The sequence below is a fragment of the Dicentrarchus labrax genome, unplaced genomic scaffold (assembly GCF_905237075.1).
Source record: "Dicentrarchus labrax unplaced genomic scaffold, dlabrax2021, whole genome shotgun sequence".
NCBI classification, from domain to species: Eukaryota; Metazoa; Chordata; class Actinopteri; family Moronidae; genus Dicentrarchus; species Dicentrarchus labrax.
This window is the reverse complement of record NW_026136716.1, coordinates 14,566,128-14,586,852: the sequence shown is the minus strand read 5'-3', so window position 1 is coordinate 14,586,852 and position 20,725 is coordinate 14,566,128. Positions and strand designations below refer to the sequence as shown.

General features: G+C 40.5%; 1 long non-coding RNA gene across 1 annotated transcript; it reads left to right on the top strand.

The window, feature by feature from the left end:
- Positions 1-1,146: 1,146 nt before the first annotated feature.
- Positions 1,147-19,475, top strand: LOC127378474 (uncharacterized). Its single transcript, XR_007888055.1, has 4 exons — positions 1,147-1,718; positions 5,345-5,555; positions 18,901-18,948; positions 19,055-19,475. It is a non-coding gene; the product is annotated as an uncharacterized LOC127378474 (long non-coding RNA).
- Positions 19,476-20,725: the final 1,250 nt, after the last annotated feature.

Below are 20,725 nucleotides of genomic sequence, written 5' to 3'. Positions count from 1 at the left end.
AAAATCAGTGTTTCTCTGATGCTGTTCAGCAGAAAAAAGACAGGTTTGAACATCTGGCAAAATGTGCACAACTCAACACAATATATGAGACAGGTCTCGTATTTATAGACATTTTAATGTGGAAACATGATATGTGTAACTTGTTACAGGGCCCAAGCCTTAATAATCAGCTGCAAATTGATATTGTACTGTCATAATTAACTCTCACACTCTTTGACACCTGGAAGTAAAGCTTTATTTTACACTTCTTTATTATTTTTTAAGTAATATTCCTGAAAAGAACTCAAAAGAACAATTTGGTTAGAGTGAGAATTATCTAAATATTCATTGATTTATTGATTATTGGGCATATGATTTATTTAATTGTTAAACTGTGTATTTGCCTAAAGACAAATGCCATATTTTTGCATTCAAAAACACGAGGTTACACAAGAAATTCATTGGAATTGATTAACTGGAAAGAATTGAACACTGTCTCTTTATGTTCTCTATAATTAGAACCAAATTATGGTTCTTTCCATGGAACTTCTTGAAAAGTATTCCCATAAAATAAAGCCATACCACTCGGAGGGGAGTTGCCCACTTTGCCCAGCTAGTAATTCAGGCTTGCCTGGTCAGGGTCACAGGTGATTGGAAAGTGTCCCAGCATGCATTGGGCAAGAGGTAGGTTTTACACACTGGGAAGGTAAGTCACTGACTGTAAATGTAACCTGTGTGTGTTGGATGTGGGGGAACAGACCAGCTGAACTTTATAAAGAACTTGCTGTGAGGAGACAGTGGTTTCACTGATGAGTCATTATTAATTCAATTTCTAAAGAAATGAATTAAAAGTTCTGGTTCAGATACGTAAGTCTTAAACATTTGACAAAGAAAGGAGTTCCGAGGATAGAATTATGAGGGATTTTGCAATGAATTTCCCAAAAATTGTTCGGGAGTATCCCAGACAACGCCAGGAAGTCACTGTTTTTTTTGTCCTCTCGTATCATTAAGGAGACACTTCATTACTGAATACCTTCCTCAGGAATGGCTCTGACCACAGGATTCCTCTGCATGTGGTAAGAAATTATGAGTAATCATGAACTGTTCATGTTTTACCTCCCGACTCTGGAGACTGAATGTGCAGCAGAGACAGGCGTGGGAGTGTGATGTTGTCCTCTGTACATTGTTGCTCAGTGACTGATATTAAAAATGTTTGATTATAATTCACTTTTTGACAGTAGCAAGATATTGGTGGGTTTTTCTTTAGTTAACCACCTCATGAAGAAAGCCCTGACGTGGCATTTCCCTGCTGTTACCATGTGTTTTCCGAAAGAGGTGTGACTCCTGGTAGCTGTTCTCATCTGTATCTCCTTAAGTCTAATTGCAATTTAATTCAGTTTTTACATGGATCATGGTCAACTCTATGAGCTTTAATTTCCTCTCTCTATCTCCCAAATCCAGAGGAAGGACTGGTGCTAATGTGCTGAACGCTGCGTTTCATGGAGGGTTATTATGTTTACAGTGGAAAAGTGAGTCATGTTTTGTCTGGAGTGCCTGCTAGTCTCGCTCCAAGTGATGACAGTCAGGATGGTGGGGCTGCACAGCTCTAATAGTCAGCTAATGAAAGCCTTATGAAGTGCTTTCAAGGTGAATTTGGTGGAGTGACGGCAGAGCCTGTGGGAGTGCGGTGTGATACTTCCCAGAAGGCCCAGTGACAGGAAAACGCTCACAATCAGGAGGTAAGTAACAGCCCCAGTAACAGAAGAAAATTGTTTCTTAATCCATTATAATATGTGATGAATTTAATGCAACATAAATGTAATTTGTGCTATCTTCATATTTTCTATCCTAAACTCAACTCGTCTGGTAAATTTTTCACCTGAAAGCAATCCCAAAACAGGAAGCAGGAAGAAGATAATCCATCACAGTGAACGTCATGCCTGCTTTTATTCTTGGAACACTGCGTCTTTGTTGAAGCAGCAATAAAAGCAGATATGATATGTACTCAAGCAAGTTTCTGCAACTCACTGTTGTTTACTGTGACTTTTCTTTATATATATATATATATATATATATGCTACTATATTTTGATTTTTTCATTCAGAGGAATAGGTGCAAAGTTACATCTACCCCTCCCTATTCATACATACACACATACATTTTGGATGCACAATATGGTAAAAACATCACATTGCAACTTTTTTGACAGATATTGCGATTGCACTATGATTTAATAATTAATTTAATGTTTCCCTAAAACAACTATTGGTGTGAGTTTTTTTCTGTACACTGCAAAAATAGCCCTTATAGAAACAAGCCAAATATTCTTAAATATAATCACATTTTCTTATATTGAGCAAAATAATCTGCCAATGTTGTAAACCAAGTTTGCTTGGCTAGAATTCTTAAAACTAGCATACAAATCTACCCACTGAAATACTGTAATGGGCCTTAAAACTAGAGAAAAAAATGCAAGTTGTGCTTATTACAAGCAATGAAAACTGAGTTATTTAAGATAGAATTTCTGAAAAAAAAATTTGGTCACTGTAATGAGCTGAATTTTAAGAACGTGTAATCTAAGATTAGCAAAAACAGTTTCATGAAACAGTATAATAAAAACACTGTCCTAAATGAAGGCACCAGAAGCATTCTTATTTTTAGCATTTTTCTAGAACTAGCTGCTTCATTTCCAACACTGGGACAGACTACTTTCTCTTAAACTGAGAAGTTGTGTGAGTGGTTTTACTCTTAAAATAAGGAAAATGATCTTGTTCCTCTGCTGGGATATGATGCAACCATTGCTGTAACTCATTACTGGTTAAACTAACTTAACATTAGCTGTAATATCTTATTAAGACAAAGTTAGGTGTATATTTTTAAATGTAATGTAATGTAAATGTATTTTAAAATGTATTTTCTAATGCAAAACATATTTAGCAAGACTATTTTTCTTTTTAGACAAAAAAACAAGACAATAATAAGATTTTCTGGAAACAAGGCCTTTTTACTTTCTTGAGATTCCTTTTTTGTAGTGTAACAAACAAACAGATACGTACATTTATAAAACAAATTGCTGCTTCTGCGATTTTGGATCTTACTGTCCAAAAACAAAATCTGTCTGGAGCTTAAACACTTATTTAAGCCTTATAATGCGAATTTGTCGCTGCAGATCAAGCACACTGGTAAGCCAGCAGCGTTGGTGGTTAAACACACATAAATAAATAAATTCTCTATTTTCCTCTGAGATGTTTCTTATTTTTGATTTGGAATCCATAGCTAGCCTTACTAGGGAGACTTAATACATGTAGTCACCACTACAGAGGTTGGGCAAAATATAGAGGACAGGCACCAGGTTAAAAATGTTTTGTGTGAAATGGCAAAACATTTGTGCAATTGGAGAAATGAAAACTATTAATTTCCATATATTTTTTTGTCAAGGCCACAGCACTAGAGAGGGGCTAAAGAGCCGCATGAGTCAGACTATGAAAGTTCTCTGCTTTAGTGCCCTAGCATCACATTTTTTTGAAAAATTTGGCTTCAGTCTCTCCTTGACTTGAGAGTGCAGAGTAACTCATTGATGTGGGCCGTATGAGTGGGAAAGGTCTAAAAAGGCTAATTCAAAACAGATTTGTTGGTTCATTTCTGCCCATCCCTTAGTTTGAGCATGTATACAAGAAGAGAGGAATCATAAAGTCAGTGGGCTGATTCAGTAATGTCAGTTACTCAGTCACTGTGAGCTAATATCAGACCCAGTAAGGCTGAAGCAACAAAATACCTCAATGTGTTGAGTTATGTTAGGATGTGTTTTATTGCTTTCAAATTTGATTTCAAAATTTGATTAGATTTTTCAAAAGTGCTTCTAACATAAAAAGAAGGTAAAATGGTGCTTCCCTTAACTCAAACACATTTAACAGTAGGTACCATTCTAGCTCACAGCCCTCTCAACCAAATCACTTACAGCCTGAAACAGCAACAACATAACAATTAAAGTCCACCAGCAGTCTCCATTACAGATGAGGTCCTGTCAAACCAACTGAACTCCTCCTGAACTCTGTGTATAAATGGGAGCTGTGAATGGGGCAGACATAATTAGTGCTTTTGCAATGAGGCCACGGGCCAGTTTCTTTGGCTCAGTGACTCGCTCTGGCTGGAGAGGTGATGCGTTTAATAGAGGAGGTAAACTCAATTTGGAAGATTTTCTTTTTGATGAGACACTTTCTGTTTGTCTTTGTTGGAATATTCTGAAAAAATATGGATGTTGTTTTAAACTCCTGAACCACATTTTATGTCTGGACTTTGACTGGTGTTGGATTTCAAAGGACTTTTGAGAGGTTACAAGCAGAGTTTTTCTTACCCTCCATTCAGGATCCTTCACAGAGTCATTTAATGGGGGGGTTGTGACGGGCAAAACAAAATGTATCTACCATTTTACAGCCGCTTCTTTCACAGTGTAAGCATATGGGTGAAAGTCTTTTGGGGCCCTAGTGCACCACATGTTGGACACCATTGCTGTAAAGCCTGGCGCTCTTCCTGGTGGTGAGACCGCTTCGGTTGCTAACTGTAGATACAGCAATTAGCAAGTAAAGCTGTCCACCAGGAAACAATGTAAATTACCGACAATTGAGGCAGATTATGTCTGTATAACATGATCCAATTTCACCCACATCAGTGAATATTGTTATAAAGTTGTGTTTTAGGCTAGAACCATCCCTGGTCAGGCACACTGGCCCCCATAAACCCGTTCTTTCATGGGGGTATATTTACGGCACAAGCTCATTCTTTGACACAAAATTAGTATAAGTGCGGGATTTGTCATCAATGTATTTTTTTTCATTTTCCAGGAAATTACAAAAGTTTAAAACACCTTTAAGAATACCCTAAAATACCTATAAAATAACCTTTTGGGGCCAGATACTGTAGTATAGGTTCATTGGGACTGGAATGGAGTTGCAGCTTGTTGCTGTGGCAGATTTTAGGGTTTATGTATGCAGTTTAATGCATCAACAGGCTTTTTTTTTTTTTTTTTTTTTATAAAAACCAGTATAAAAGGAATCAGAAAGGGAATAAGATGACTTGTGTAAAAACATGCACAGATTTTCTCAGAATTGCTCATTTTTCTAAACAAGTGAGCTTATACTATGAATGTACTCCTAACTAGCTACTCAGATTGTAGAGGAGAGCTATCTTTTGTTTAAATTGAGGCATATGAAGAATGAATGAACTCAACTAGGCATAGTCTGATAATCCATTCATGAAAATGAATCAGCCTTGGATATGAATGTGGTCAAGGATGTTTATGTATGAGTTCCTGTTTATGGCTGGTTTAGTTGTGTCACCGTCACAAGTTGTCATTTATCAAAAATAGAGCTGTTACCTAATATGAGCCGGCCAGAGAGCACACAGTGGCGGAAGAAGAGAGGAGAGGGATGTGTTGCAGGAAGTGCATCTGTTCTGTAGAGACCACGATGGATGATTCTCACAAGTATTTTGGTTTAGTTCCCGTCTTCATCTGTTTGTCAACCTGAACCGAAACCAAACTGGAGCTCCATGCACAGCTGGTGAAAGGAGAGTTTCAGGTAAGACCTGCATCCTTTTCTTGTTGCTGAATGTTAGAATGTCATCAACCGCTGTCTCACTTCACTCAACCACACACACACACACAAAAATAATGAGTTACAATAAGCTTTTGTTGGCACCCCCTACTAATTTGAAATCCAATCCAATCTCCTTTGATTTTAAACAACGGAACTGCATTTTAATCATTGTGAATTTTGTGGAGAAGCTAGCTATAATGGACAAGAAAAGATGTGAGTTCAGTTTTAGTTTCGGTGGCATTAATCCTGTCGGTGGAGGAGAGATTGGAAGGTTTTTTTCCCAATTATCTAGGAACCGAGTTGTAGGCCTCTCGTCAGCATGCGCAGCTGTGGCTCAGAGGAAGAGTGGGTCCACTAATCAGAAGGTTGTTGGTTCAAACCGGCTCCTGCCGCCACATGTCGAAGTATCCTTGAGCAAGATACTGAACCCTGAATTGCTCCTGATGCTGTGCATCGGTGTTTGATGGACTTTGCCATCGCTGAGTGAATGTGTGTGAAAGGGTGAATGTGGCACGTAGTGTAAAAGCGCTTTGAGTGGTTAGAAGACTAGAAAGGCGCTATACAAGTACAGGTCCATTTACCATTTACCATCCATGTCAATCAAATTCAAAATTAATCTTGGCAATTGATATATGCCTGTAATACATGGTCCATGAAATTTAAAGGGAAAGAAATCAAGTTAAGTTACTTTAATATTTTGATATTTGGATCATGTTACTGATTCTTTTTAATAATTAGTAGTGCTGTCAGTTAAACGCGTTATTAACAGCGTTAACGCAAACCCATTTTAACGGCGTCAATTTTTTTATCACGAGATTAACGTTCTTTTTGGCCTAGCACACTTTGTTTTTTTTTCACATGCTGTTGCAACCATAGACATAATATACATAGACGCCTCATAGACTGACGCTGCCTATTGGAGCTGACGTATCAGCGCGGCCGCCATCTTGGATGGGTTTCCAATGCGCCCGCCCTGCATTTATTTCTACTGAGGAAGGTGTATCCCCAAATACAATAATCATAACTCCCCGAATTTTTACCAGATTTTCACACGGTTTGGTTACAAACGGCAGAGATTTAGTTATGATACAGGACGCTGTCACACATTGAAAAATACGTGCTTTCATGCTAAAAGACTTTGTATTATGCTCTTTAACAAAGACATATGGTAGGCTATGGCATATTGATAAATGTATAAATGAATTAATTTTATATTATTAAATTAATTAATTAATATTATATTATTTTATATATAAGTTTGATTGTTCATTTGAATTTATTTCGCACCATCTCTAAGCCTGACAATCTGACCCATCCTGTCAAAATCATCATTCTTGAAGTGCTCACTACAGAGCTTTGACGACTCAGTCGCAACAAAACCCTCCCGTCTTGTAGCAACTTCCCATTGCCTCCTCAAGCCTGTATCACTGGGATACCTTCAAAATGTGAAGAAGAAAAAAAAAACAGCCATAGGCAATGAGAGAGAGTACCAGTTCCTGCTGTAATAACGTCACTAGCGAGAACTACGTCATTTTGACGTCACGTTGCCGCACGACAGGTCGACTGCAGCGAGTATTCATAGATGCCACCTACGTCACTATCAAATAGAACGCCGCCATATTGACGACCGATCTCACCCAGTACGGCCGCCCACACCGCCCATTTGAATGAGAGAGAGAGAGAGAGACAGAGATATCTGGAGAAAATTTCCTTATCCTTATTTGTTACCCCCAGTTTTCTTTTGTCCCTTATTATCTGCACCAGGCTTGCCCCAATTGGCTTTCCATGATATATACATTTATCTTGTGCATAACCCCCCCCCTACAGTGGGGATAGCTTGAAGGCTTTTAAGAGTACCGATGCTTATCAGTATGCTGTGGCTGGATGGGTGAAAGACGTGAAGGTGCTGCACCTGTCCACCAAGGATTTATATTTAATCATGGGAAAAAAAAATTTGAATGTATGATTTTGGTGGTAGTTTACTCTGACTAGGTAGCGAGTTGTTAGCTAAGCAGTGTTGGGCATCTTACTTTAAAAAAGTAATTAGTTATATTTATATACTTGAGGCAGACGTGGATAAAGTCTTTTTTCCTGGGCATAGTGCCTGTTACATAAACAGTCTTGCCTTTAACTTCAGTAAGCGAGCAGTAGTGTCGGTATTCCAGTTTTAAACGCTGCCTTTGAATTTCGCTGGCTCGCTCGTCGCCATTGTCTCTGTCTTGTGTTTACAGTAGTTAGAGCGTGCAGTGAGACAGCGTGAGCAGGACATCCGCCCACCCAGCCATCATCATCGCATTTGCAACGGTGTCATCATCACCACCCTGCCCTCTCCCGGCAGCTGATGTGTGTCTGTCAGAAAGCCTGACGCCGCCGCGCTTCATTCAACCAGCGTAGTAACGCAAGTAACGCGCCACTTTACATTCTCAGTAACGGTAACGGCGATGCAACGATGGGAAAAGTAATTAATTAAATTATTCCGTTACTGAAAAAAATAATGCCGTTACGTCGTTATACTTAAACGCCGTTAGTAACGCCGTTATACTTAAACGCCGTTAGTAACGCCGTTATACTTAAACGCCGTTAGTAACGCCGTTATACTTAAACGCCGTTACTCCCAACACTGTAGCTAAGTGGCTAACAGCTAGCAAGCTACCACTCATCTTGGTGTCACTTAGCTCACAGCTAGCTGTCATTAATCTGGATAATGTTCTGTAATGTCAGATGTGATTCTACCTGTTTATACAGTCCATGGTTTATACTCATTGAAGGGAAGGGAAACGAGGCGATTGTGACTGTATGGGAACAGTTTGTGGTGGATTACTCTGATCATTGTTGATGTCAGTGCTGTTTGTGAGCACTTCAGCTTTCTGCTACTGCAGCGGTTCCCAAACGTTTTTTCCCCGCACATGCTGACTCGGCTCGCGTACCCCCGCCATCTGACACATACAAACGTAACACATTCTATTGCATTCCAGGCATCATGTTTAATAAGCCGCCCTACATGATAACAAATAACAAATCAAAATGTGCAACTGGTCTTTGAGCTCTCACACTAAAAAAAATAGCGTGGAGAACAATACTGACTGGCGCGATTGGCCCGAGTCGGTCGTGCCGATGGCGGCGCAAAGCTACAGTGACGTCATGTGAATCGAATGAATACCAGGCGCTTCACGTTAGAAAAACTATAACACCACACCGGATGTAGCTAGACCGGAAACAAAACAACAGGCACGCCACACAAACTTGTTTAAGAGTAGTAGACGTTACGTTTTGAGTGGATGGCGAGCGCGAGACGCCGAAATGAATGCCAATAATATTCTGAATGGAAAGTTTACTTGTAAAGTTGCCAAATGGTTCCACTGACAAGACCAAAGTGATCTGTGTGTTTTGTAGTTGTGAACTGAGCTATCATCACAGCACGTCCAGTCTGAAATACCACTTGATGGCCAAGCACATAGCTGATGGGAATTCTCCGCCCCCTCGTCAAAGCCAGGCGACAATGGATGACTTTTCAATAAAAACAACATTTGCACAAACCAAGCCGATCCACTTTTCCATGTTGATAAGAGCATTAAAATGAGAAAAAATAAAGGGACAAAAAGAAATCAAGGGACATTTAGAATAGATAAAAATGTGCGATTAATTGCGAGTTAACAATGACATTAATGCGATTAATCGCAATTAAATATTTTAATCGTTTGACAGCACTAATAATTTGTAATAATTGTATGGGATTACATTTCTAAAGTGACCCTCCCAATCCTGTGCACCATCTCCATTATTTAATACTCACACACTGGGTTTGCTCTGATATGTTGGTGAGGTATTTGGAACCTCCACTAGAATTTAAAACAAAGATCTTTGGGTTCGAACAAAACACCACAAGCCGGATGTACCCACCAGTGTCCTGCTAGAGGTCAGAACAGGGTCATGGACCAGTAGAGGTTGAGAAAAGCTGCTTTATGAGTTTCACAAACCCTTCAAGTCTGTGATAAATGGTGCTCATTGGATTCCATGGTGAAAAAGAGGAAAGCAAAGGCACTTGGTCTTTGTGTACAAATAGCCTTTATTTTTCTATGTCAACCGTCACTGGCTTCCTCTGAAACAGCATCTCAACCATGACGGGATTAAAAGTCTTGAAAGCCAGACTAATGAAGGCTCTGTAGATGAATTAGCAGCTCTTTATGGCAGAGCGACTGTCCTGTCTCACCACGCTGACACCCGATAAAGCATATTGATCACTCTGAGGGGAAGAAGACACCACTGACTAGCTGTTAATAGGACATTTAAGGCAGCACACACACTGTAAATCATCTGACTCTGTCTTGTAAGTTCTTTTTAGTGTCATTGGCCCTGTGATGCCCCACCCGGTCAAACAACAGGGTGCGCTTGTTTACATGCCCTGTGATATCACTCTAATAACAAGTCAGCACTCAGGTCATGTCAGCAGCGGTCGCCTGGGATTCCTGTCATCAGTGCAGGCTGTGAATGCACCACACCCCTGCTGAGGGGGAGGTGACACCTCAACACACCACCCCAACCCCCCAACTGGGGTGCCAACCACCCGCAGAGACTTGTGCTCACCTTTGAGTCTGTCCTGCTGAGGTGCAGCGGGAATGGAGCTCTGCAGGCACAAAAGAGACAGAAAGCTCTCCTCTATGTGAGATTATTAAAACTACATTCTGAGGGGAAAAGTCTCAATTAAATCAAAGAAGAATATAAATAATGATTTTGACAAAATAATCCACATCCAAGGTCCATTTACTAACTTTTTTCAAGGCTTTCAACTGCTGTCCTCTGTGTCATTTCCATGCTTCATTTATTTAGTTCTGTATGAGTAACACTGAAATTCAGCTGTGACCTGTGTTGAGTTTTAGAAAATTAATCATTAAAGGAAAACAGAAACAGCCATTACCATTGCAGCTCTATAAGCTTGTCTTGTCTCTGGTTATTGGTCTGATGAGTGACTGATATTGTGGGACCTCTTGGTGGATCAACCTCAATCTACTTTAATTACAGGGGACTAGGTGTTGGAACAAAGTGTGCTTCACTTTGATTTAAGAGGCAGTTAATTGTGCCTGCCTGGTTACTGACACCCCGGGTCACCAGTGGTTAAACACCAGGGTGCCAAAGAACACTTCAACATAAAAACAAACTAAAACTCAATTAGTAATCTCAGTATTTTCAAAACGTAATCATTAATGGTTATGTATACGAAATTCACTTGCTACTAGATGTCGCTCTGGAGCACCAGCATCTCAGACCAAAACAATGGGCACTACGGCCCACCAGACTCTATTGACAAAACCAGTAAGTTTACTAAGCATAAAAGACACTAAAAACTGGGCTGAAACAACATAAAACTCATCCTAATCATCTTTATTAGTATTTCCATCAATCACCAACTTTGATTTGGTTGAAATAAACCCTTAATTCACAGAGCTAGATGAGGAAATAGTCTTGAAAAGTCACAACAAATACGCCTGTCTGAGTACGTCCACTAAAAGTGTTTGTTTTTGCCACTGACAGGCTCCTTGGTGTCTGATAACATTATGGAAAGGATCCCTACAGAGATAGACCTTTTGTTTAAACAGAAACCACCCTAATATCGCTATTGCTCACCACCACACTCCATACACAAAAACACTGATTTTACCATGCACATCATCATAACATTGTAACTTAATTCAAAGGCAACAGAAACAAAATAAAACTCGACAAAACAGTAGTAGTGGTATTTTGTTCTCTAGTGTGGTTGGAATAAATTCTTTATTCACTGATGTAGATGAGAAAAACAGCAGTTTCTGTCGCTCTACTCAGCTGCACATGAAGCAGACCGACTATGTGAACAAACCACAGGGAGGATAGCAACACAGGCAGAGGGAGTGTGACGTCACTCTCTGCTTAGGAAACCATCACTCTACTATATCTTTATAAGCTCATCGTTGTTTGCTGCTATATTCATATTTAAAATCTGATATAAATTACTTTTAAATAATCTTTTAATATTCCCTTTTTTTTTGTCCGACCCATTTTCCAACAACCAATATTGGTGACACTACCAGAAGCCAGCTGTTAACAGTTAGCAACTGTTTTTGTATGTCTGTATTTAGAATATAGGATGTTAAGGTCAGACATTTGAAAATGTAAAAATAAACCAAAACAGTCTGCATGACAGATACCACTATTGGAGGTTGTAAAATATGTTTGTTTTTTTGTTATTTGGGTGAACCAAGCCTTTAATGGCTTGAAGCTTGATGGAGCTGTAAGTGAAATGTCTGTGAACCATTAGTGTATCAAATCATGGTAAGCATGACTCAACACCACTACATATATTTGGCACAACTTCTGAACTGACAAAAACTTCTTTTTTTTGTTTGAGCGAGCACAGAAACTTTTTCAAAGACTCGTCGTTGGGATTTTTCCATTTCCACTCAGTATTTCTAATATGACAGCTTGGACTTTGCCAGATTCTAAAGAGGAGCGGAGAGCCAGCTTGTGTTTATGTGCTGCTTGTCTCTTTGTGTGCACGTCACACTGGAACTCCTCTCGCAGTAAGCAGACACACATGCCCGGTGCTTCCCATCCATCAGCACAACAGCTCAACAGCTGGATGTGATTGAACGACTCTCTGCTCTGTCCCCAAGCCCTCTGGAGACACACACAAACACACACACACACACACACACACACACACACACACACACACACACACACACACACACAGTCTAGTCTTGCTGTCTCTCTCCTCCCAACTTTCTCTCACATAAACCCAAAGCTCTGGAGAAAGCCCATTTTCAAGGCACCAGTAGGAGCTCAATCATCCAGGCTTCCCTCAAATACGTCCCATGTGTTTTGAAATAAGCCTGACATTTCTTCTCCTGGTCCGTTATCCCTAGAAACATTTCATTCCATTGATGGATTCTCATATTAGCTTTCCCCGTCCTCCCCCCCAGATGCTACTTAGCTGTTCGGCCATGCTTGTTTGCACATTAAGCCCACTTAGCCTCGTGACCCTCTGACACACAGAGTAAGTGTTTTTTCGCCAGTGCCCTGGCGCTCGGCGGATGCTTCGCTGTCGAGCACAATGTGGGATTCAGCGCTATTGGAGACATCTTCTTGGCACAGGAGGAAGGAAACATTAAACACAGGCTGATGGCTGTAAGACAAGAGAGAGAGAGACTTGGAGATTCATCATCCTGTTGGCCAGGAACACATCCAAACACTGCTGCCTAGCTCAGTTGGCCCACCACAAGTCAATGAATCATCCTAATTCCTGACGGTTAATGTGTCTTCTTTACAAAACTGCATTTCTGTGGCTGTGTTAGATAGTGTACAGAGCATCGGTTGGCCTAATTCAGCAAGCAAAGAATAACCAGCACACTGCCAGGGAGGGTGTTTGGATATATACTCTGTGAAAAGTCCAGGAAAGAAATGTATGCCCCTGCCAATCCCACATCTATCCCTTTATGAATCATGAATAAGTCATTGCTAACGTCTTATCATGGAAATCTGGTTACCTCAGACTCTGCAGTCTGCTGTTGACATGCACAGTGATCCTGTCTTTAAAGCACAGCCTCCTCTGTCCGTCATCACCGGGTTGTGTGTGTGTGTGCGCGTGTGTGGGTGTGTGTGCGCGTGGGTGTGTATGTTTGTACAAACTGATATTCAGTGATGATGTGCAGACATGGCTGATGAGTGTGTCTTTGTGTGCATGTGTATAAATGATGACTTATGTGGCTCAGTCTGTCTTTCTGTGCAGTCTTTGAAATGTGTCTGGAGACTTTGCATCAGTGCTGATTCATTGTGAACAGCTATATACGGTCTGCATGGAGTCCAGGCTGCTGACTGATGAAACTTTAGCTGTAGAGAGTGATTACTGTGGAAAGTATTGCTGTGGAAAGCAGAGGCTTTTTGATTTTGTTTTGGCTTTTTTTGCTGTTACGGTGGGCTGTTTGCTGGACTATTTCTTGGCCCAGTAACCCAGGCACAGTAACTCCCACGAGTCTCTGTGGGTTGCTTGGCAACTGCTCAGAGGCAAGAGATAGGTAGCCCACCACACCTGTAAAATGGCACATTGATCCTACCTAAGTCCCACCCCTTATCGCTCCGTGCTACAATAACAGTTGAGGAAGCCTCGGTCAAAACTTTTTGACCGAGGCTTGTAGACCAGTCTTTACAACAATCACAACACTGGTTTGGTCCAAATAAAGATGACAAAATATCCACGAAATGGGCTGTAGTGGCTGCCATTTCATCCTTATCAGAAACAGCTGTAATATCGCTATTGCTCACCACCAGACTCCATAGATAAAAACAGTCTTTTTACCACACATGTCATTCAACATCATAACTTCATTCAAAGTGGACAGAAACAAAATAAAACTCAACAAAACTGTCCCTTTGTTAGTCTTTACACTGTCATCGGCTCTGGTTTGGTCAAAATAAATCCTTAATTCACTAATGTAGAAGAGAAAAACAGCAGCAAACCACAAGGAAACTACGATAACAACACAGGCAGAGGGCTGTGACATCATTCTCTGCTCAGGACTCCACGATATTCTTACAGCAAAATTAGCAAATTGTTGTTTGCTAATACATTAATGCTCTAAATCTCAGCTCTGACCCAGGATTGCATTCAATAACTGTCTTTTTAAAGCCAATGCCAACATATAGATTATGTATATTAAGCCTGCTTGTCCAGCGCACACGTATAAACACACAAAAACAGCACAAAACAACGCTTTATAAACAACTCCTCCACAAAATATTCATTGTGTGTTGGCTCTCTAGTCAAATGGATATCAGCAGCTCTTTGGGTGTCAGATTGAATAGGAGCCAGAGAGGTGAAAATGTGTATATCATTTGGCGATTCAGCTGACATGGTGACCCCAACAGATGCAAACATCTCGCTCAGTAAATAAATTCTGGTAGTTTTGAATAATATTTCGGGATGGTCTCTCTTTGCGGCGGTCTTTCAGAACCATGGACAGCTCCAGGAGGGGAGGGAGGGAGGGAGGGAGGGGGAGCTTGCTCACTAAGCTCAAATAAGAGATGGATTTCTTCACAAAGCCAGCATCATATGTCCAGAAATCTTCCATCACATATTGGGCCACATAGCATACATTGTGATCTTTTACCACCCATCTGTGCAGCCGACTTTATCTGCTGTTAACAAGGCATCTAGACCTGAGGTAAACCAAGTAGGTCCAAAATGTTGGGAAAAACTGACAAAATGTTTAAGGGAAGAAATTACTTCATGTACAGAGTTTCACAAAGTTTTCAAGTGTCAACTCAAATACTGCAAATTCTGTTGATTTAAGAGGGTTATTGTTCCATGAAACGTCTCAACAAAACCCTGAAATATTCTGGTGTACATTATGACCAAAAATTGGCATGAAAAACTGATTGATTGTTTAATTAGTATTTATTCAGATTTTTCCAGTAAATGTTTCTGTCAGTGATTCATGAATTCCGTTGTGTGGTCTGAAGATTTGATTTTGAAAAGATGCTTTGTTTACTCTATTTACAGCTCCTGGTCCTGGTTTGTATGAATTTATGGCGTCTTTTAAAGCCCATTTGGGATCATAAAAATTTTACTCAGTTTTCCAAACATCTAGATGATTTCAAGGAAGACAGTAGAAATAACTGTTCACATTACAAAGAAGTCTACCAGGAATGTGTGTTTGCGCACATTTGATTGGCTAACACAGTGCGTTGTCTTTTCTTCTTTTTTTGCAAGATGACCCTGCATTTCTTTGCAGGACCCCTCTCTGTCCCCCTGCATCTCCCTCCAGCAGTGGTCTCATTGAAATGAATGTGGATTCTGCAGTCTTAAAAGAATGCTGACGTTGGTCTGAGCAGGATACTAAAAGATTGGTTAACCCATGAATGTTCACAGTGGAATTTTGTAATTTCCTTTACAGCACTTAAAGACTGAGCTAAGCACAAATCTATTGAAATATTTCAAATCAGTCATTGTTATTTGTTATTTGTAGCTTTTTTATTTTACGGGAAAACACCTTTAGAACAATAGGTTAGGAATTTCAGATCAGATTGATAAAGCATATTCTGAGCTGTTGTGATAAAGATTCAGAAAGAAAAATTATAATCTGTTGGTTTTTCTGGGTCCAGTAAATATTTTGTGCAGACTTAAAGGTCCAGTGTAAAACATTTAGGAGGATCTATTGGCAGAAATTGAATATAATATCCATAACAATGTTTTTGATTGGTCTATAAACCCCTGAATATAAGAATCATTATGTTTTAGTTACCTTAGAATGAGCGGGTTAACCCTAACCCTTCCATGGAGGCCTCCATGTTGAACCGCCATGTTTCTACAGTAGCCCAGAAGGGACAAACCAAACACTGACTCAAGATAGGACCGCACTTTGCACTGGGGGAGTCACAATCTGCACTACCACTATATCCTACAAACCTTTCCACCTGTAACAGAAAAAATGCTGTGAGGCTTTTTCTTCTCTTTTTCTACAAAAAATAGTCATTAATGGGATATGGTTAGGGATTCATGGTGGTCCCAATTCAATTTTACCTCCAATCAGTGCAGTGAAGCACCAAAATTTTAAAAGTAGTACAAAACTATGTAATCTATTATTCGTGATTGCAACAGTTTATGAATTATATGCTGATATTTTGGAGATATTACTACTGGGATCCTGATTGTGACATATCTGTATCTGTGGAATTTCCTACCTGAAGCAGGTGTTGCTGAGTTGTTGGAGCATGTTTCTCCTCATCCTGCTCCTTTCTGTCTCCATGTGTCTGTCTGGCGTTGGTCCCTGTGATCCCCTCTCCATATGCTCATCCAGCCTTCTCTGCTCCATTGCTCACAAGGCGTCCATGTGTTTCTGATTCAGAGATGCATCCGCTTAACTCCCAACACGCAGAGGCCTGCCGTCCCATCTGCCTCCCCCTGAGCATCCCAGATTTTTTTTTTACGATGTAGTACCTGTATCAGTTTTTGGGTTGCAGTTATGTAAGCGTGTGTCCTTTGTAATCTTTTGTTTCACCCGGGAGGAGGAGGAGATATTAGAATCATCATGACTTTTGTTCCAGATATGACTTGGCTCTGTCTGTCTCAGTTTGCAGAGCGTGAAATGATCATGAAGTGTATTTTGTTCTTTACAGTGAAGTTTTCATAGGTTTCTTTTGGCTGGGGTATTCCGGCGAGTGCTGCTGCAGTAGGAATATATGGTCAAACATAAATAGATTTTTTAGCCACTTGGGGGCAGCGGAACATGCACAAGCAGACCCAAACAGCTGATCTGCTGTGTAATACAGTGTGCGGCGCAGTTGGGCTTATGCATAGGAATACAGAAGTTCTAAAACTTCTAGCTTTTTAAGCTGTGATCTCAACCAACTCCCGAGGAAATATCTGGTGGGGATTAATCATAGCCTTTTCATTGCTTACAGCTACTTGAGCAGTGAGACTGGAACCAGTACTGTAGTTGGTTCAGTTGTGGGCCATTAAAGCAAAACAATTGGAAAAACAAAAGCAAAACAACACATAACATTTGATCCATTGTTGGTATTAAGAAGTGCAGCTTTAAGATAAAGTAGAAAATATTTAATTAGGTGAACTTATATAATAGACTGAAGCAATGCTGTACCTTTAGCAATATAGGCTGTATTTTCCCGTCTTTAGCCAACCTCTTTTCTTCCACTGAGCTCAGCCAAGCATGAACATAACTTCATCATTTCATTACCCGAAGGGAGAATAGTAACACAAACAGGCTGCTATCATCGCATGAACTGTCAGTGACAGTCTCACAGTTGGCCTGAGCTGTGCGTGTTTGCCTGGCCCAGTGCATGTTAGTGGTGTGGTGTCAGTTCACTGGAGTGGATTGCCATTCTCTGTCTCTCTTTATTTACCTATAGTAGAAGTAGTTTGCTCATTTTCAGGTCACACAAGGCCACAAGACATTACAGAACCCAATTTTTGATCAGAGTCCAAACCGAATACTATACATCCTGTCTTTGATCATCAGTGTCATATAATAAATGGATCTCTTTACCTTTCCAGCAGCTGCTAGCAGTTAAGTATGATTTCATCCTCTCTTCTGTCTCCCTGTATAGTCTCTGCAGAGAGGTCAGGTTGATTTTAGCTTTACAGTTTTTCACGCCATCTTTCCTTTCTTTTCCCCCACTTTGGGATCTCATTGGCAGTCGTCATGTTTTCTCTATAAAGTCGATCTTTGTTTTTGGCCTCCTCTTTTTGCTAATGAGGTCCTGCCGCTCACGCCCTTGTCAGATGGGGAACCTGGGAATCAGAGTTATGCATCAAACTGCTGTGTGGACAGATGGTTTCCATCAGCTCCTGGTAGTTTTTCTGCTCAGGTGTGACTCCCTCATATCGGTCCTGTTGATCCATTCACAGAGAGAAGTGACGGGGGAGCAGGGATAGAGGACGGGGCGCTGCTCTAAAGTGATGCACATAGATACTACAAAACTGCTAAACCGGTAGATATTCTTACAACACCTTAACACAAGCACACCACTTTCCCTTTGAGCTGTGTGAGCAGCGACATAAATCAAACATACATTAAATACACACATACATTTCACATAATCAGCAAACATTTGTTTTAAGCCTCCCAAATATACATGTCAAGATAAACTCAAGGATTAGCTGTTACTTTATTGGTTGAGAAAAAGGTCCTCCAAGCAAATAAGTTTAAGGTTATATAAATACAGATTGAGAACATTAATATATCAGCAAACAACTATCTGCTATGTCAATGGAGTCTGGTGGGGAGCAATAGTGATATTGCAGCTGTTTCTGATCAAACAAAAGGTCTATCTCTGTAGGGATCCTTTCCATGATGTTGTTGTTGTTGACACAATTTTATCCTGTCAGTGGTAGAAATAAGCACTTTTAGTGGACGTTCTTTGACAGGCGCACTCAGAATTAAGTGTTTATTTCAACCAAACCAAAGTTGGTGATTGTTAAAACAGTATATAGACTAATAAAGTTTCAATAAACAATGTTAGTGGACTGCATTGGAATTGGGACCTGACGGAACACAAATCTCGCAGGAGCAGGCGTTCAAAAAATCAACTGTCGGTCCAAAGATTTGGCTTGCACCCACAAGAAAGATGGAGACAGGGTCAACAAATGCAACTGAAAAAAGATTAAAGCAGGGTTTTACAAAACATTAGTAAAGCAAGGCAAGGCTACTTTTTAGAGAAACTTCTCAGTTGTCACTTACACAGTAAAATAATGTATTTTCACCATCCTCACTCCGGCTCCTGGCTCTGCTCTCTCTGCAAACTTGTTTGCCATCAAACAATCACCACTGCCTTCAAGAGGTCTGCACCAACAGCCAGTCCTCGCTGGATCATAGCTCCACTCACGGTTTGTTCTTGTGCTTCCTGCTCTGAAGCTACAGTGGTTTAGTTTGTTAACCAGTTGAGTTAGTTTGGCTACCAGTTTGATTTATTCCTGTTCTCCCTGTTTTCAGGATTACCTGCCTGTCGCGTCACATTACCAAGCCTGCCATCCAGCTCTCACCCCCGGATTCCCTTTGCCAAGCCTGCACCTAAGCCTCCAGCCAGCCACCATCTCACCATTTCACCATTCCCTGCCGGTACTTTTAATGAGACTTGACTTGTTTGTGTGCTCACCTAATCTGCTTGTCTGCATCTGGGTTAAGCCTTAAAATTGGGACACACTGGACAGTGACAATATGATCATTTAGAGCTATGAGACTACAGATTGTAAAAGCATGGCAACCTTAAATTCCTGAAAGGTGTGTGTATGTCTAAAATAACAGCCCAGGGATACTCACTTTTTGAAAAAATTACTGGAGGCCAGTTAATAGTAGAGAGTATGGAGTCATAATCTTCTCTTGCAGTGCCAACAGGTGGGACTGGTGCACTAAGGCAAGGGTTAGTTAAGTAAAAACACTTTACTGTACTTTACTTGAGTATTGTTCTGTTTTTACTTTTACCACCTACAGATTACCCAAATATCTGTACTTTCTAATCCCTACATCTTCAAAACAGGCTTGTTACTTTAGCTTCAATGCATTTGAGGGGAATTATCATTTTGCATCATTGCGTGCCTTCCCAACATCAAGACTGGTGCATATCGCGCATGACGGACGTAACAAGACGAAACAGACCAGAGAGGTGGACTTGACCCTTGAAGTTTCAGTTAGCTTTGCACAGAAACAACTAGTAGAAATGTCCTTCAGAGAAACCAAGAGAGTACTTTTTACTTCTATACTTTGAGTACATTTCAGAGCCTGTACTTTTTCACTTTTACTCAAGTGAAGAAGTTAAATTGGTACCTCTGCTGAATATGGAACATCCCAGGGTACATTATTGAACATTTAACTGGTAAAAACAAAACAATCCCAGTGAGAATAACTTTATTTTCATTGTGAATTAGAAAATGGTAGGCAGGCCACCCAGCACCCTATTATGGGCCACATTTGGCCCGTGGGCCTTAAGTTAAGTATCACTGATTTAGATAATGACATTGCAGTTGAGTCAGCAGTTCCTTGAGCAAGAGTTAAATCCCCCCACACATTCCTGAACTGGAATGACTTCTTCTGTTAACACATTTGGTTTGAAACAACAGTCCAGGCTCCAGATCACACAAAGAACTTCAACTGACTGATTTTGTCCTTGACAAACTGGATCAATAGTTACACTTTATTTACTGCTACTATGTGTTTATTCACTAGAACTGACACCAACAGTTCACACTGCATCCTGAACATCCCATCACCACTTCCATTTTTACATCTTACTGGCTGATGTCCAGTTTCAATTTAAAGGCCAATATTGGCAAACTGACACATCAGTGTAACAGCACAGCTTCCTGCCCACAAAAGTGCTACCTTTCACAAATCCTTCACTCCAGCTATAATTGAACTAAACACTGGCTTTCAGTGCACAGCAGCTTTGCAATGTGTTATTTTGCAAACTCTGAGCCATATGAGCTGTTCTGGATCGCTGCGCATTATTCTGTGGAGACGGATCTCTCTGCTGATGGAGACAAATGGGCCTGGCTGAATTCCTCGTCCCCAGCTGAGGAAACAGAGCGGCTGGCTCATGCCCAGGGGAGTGGACGCTGCAGAGAGGGAGACACTCAATGGAGAAGAGATTTGCAGAATGAGCAGACG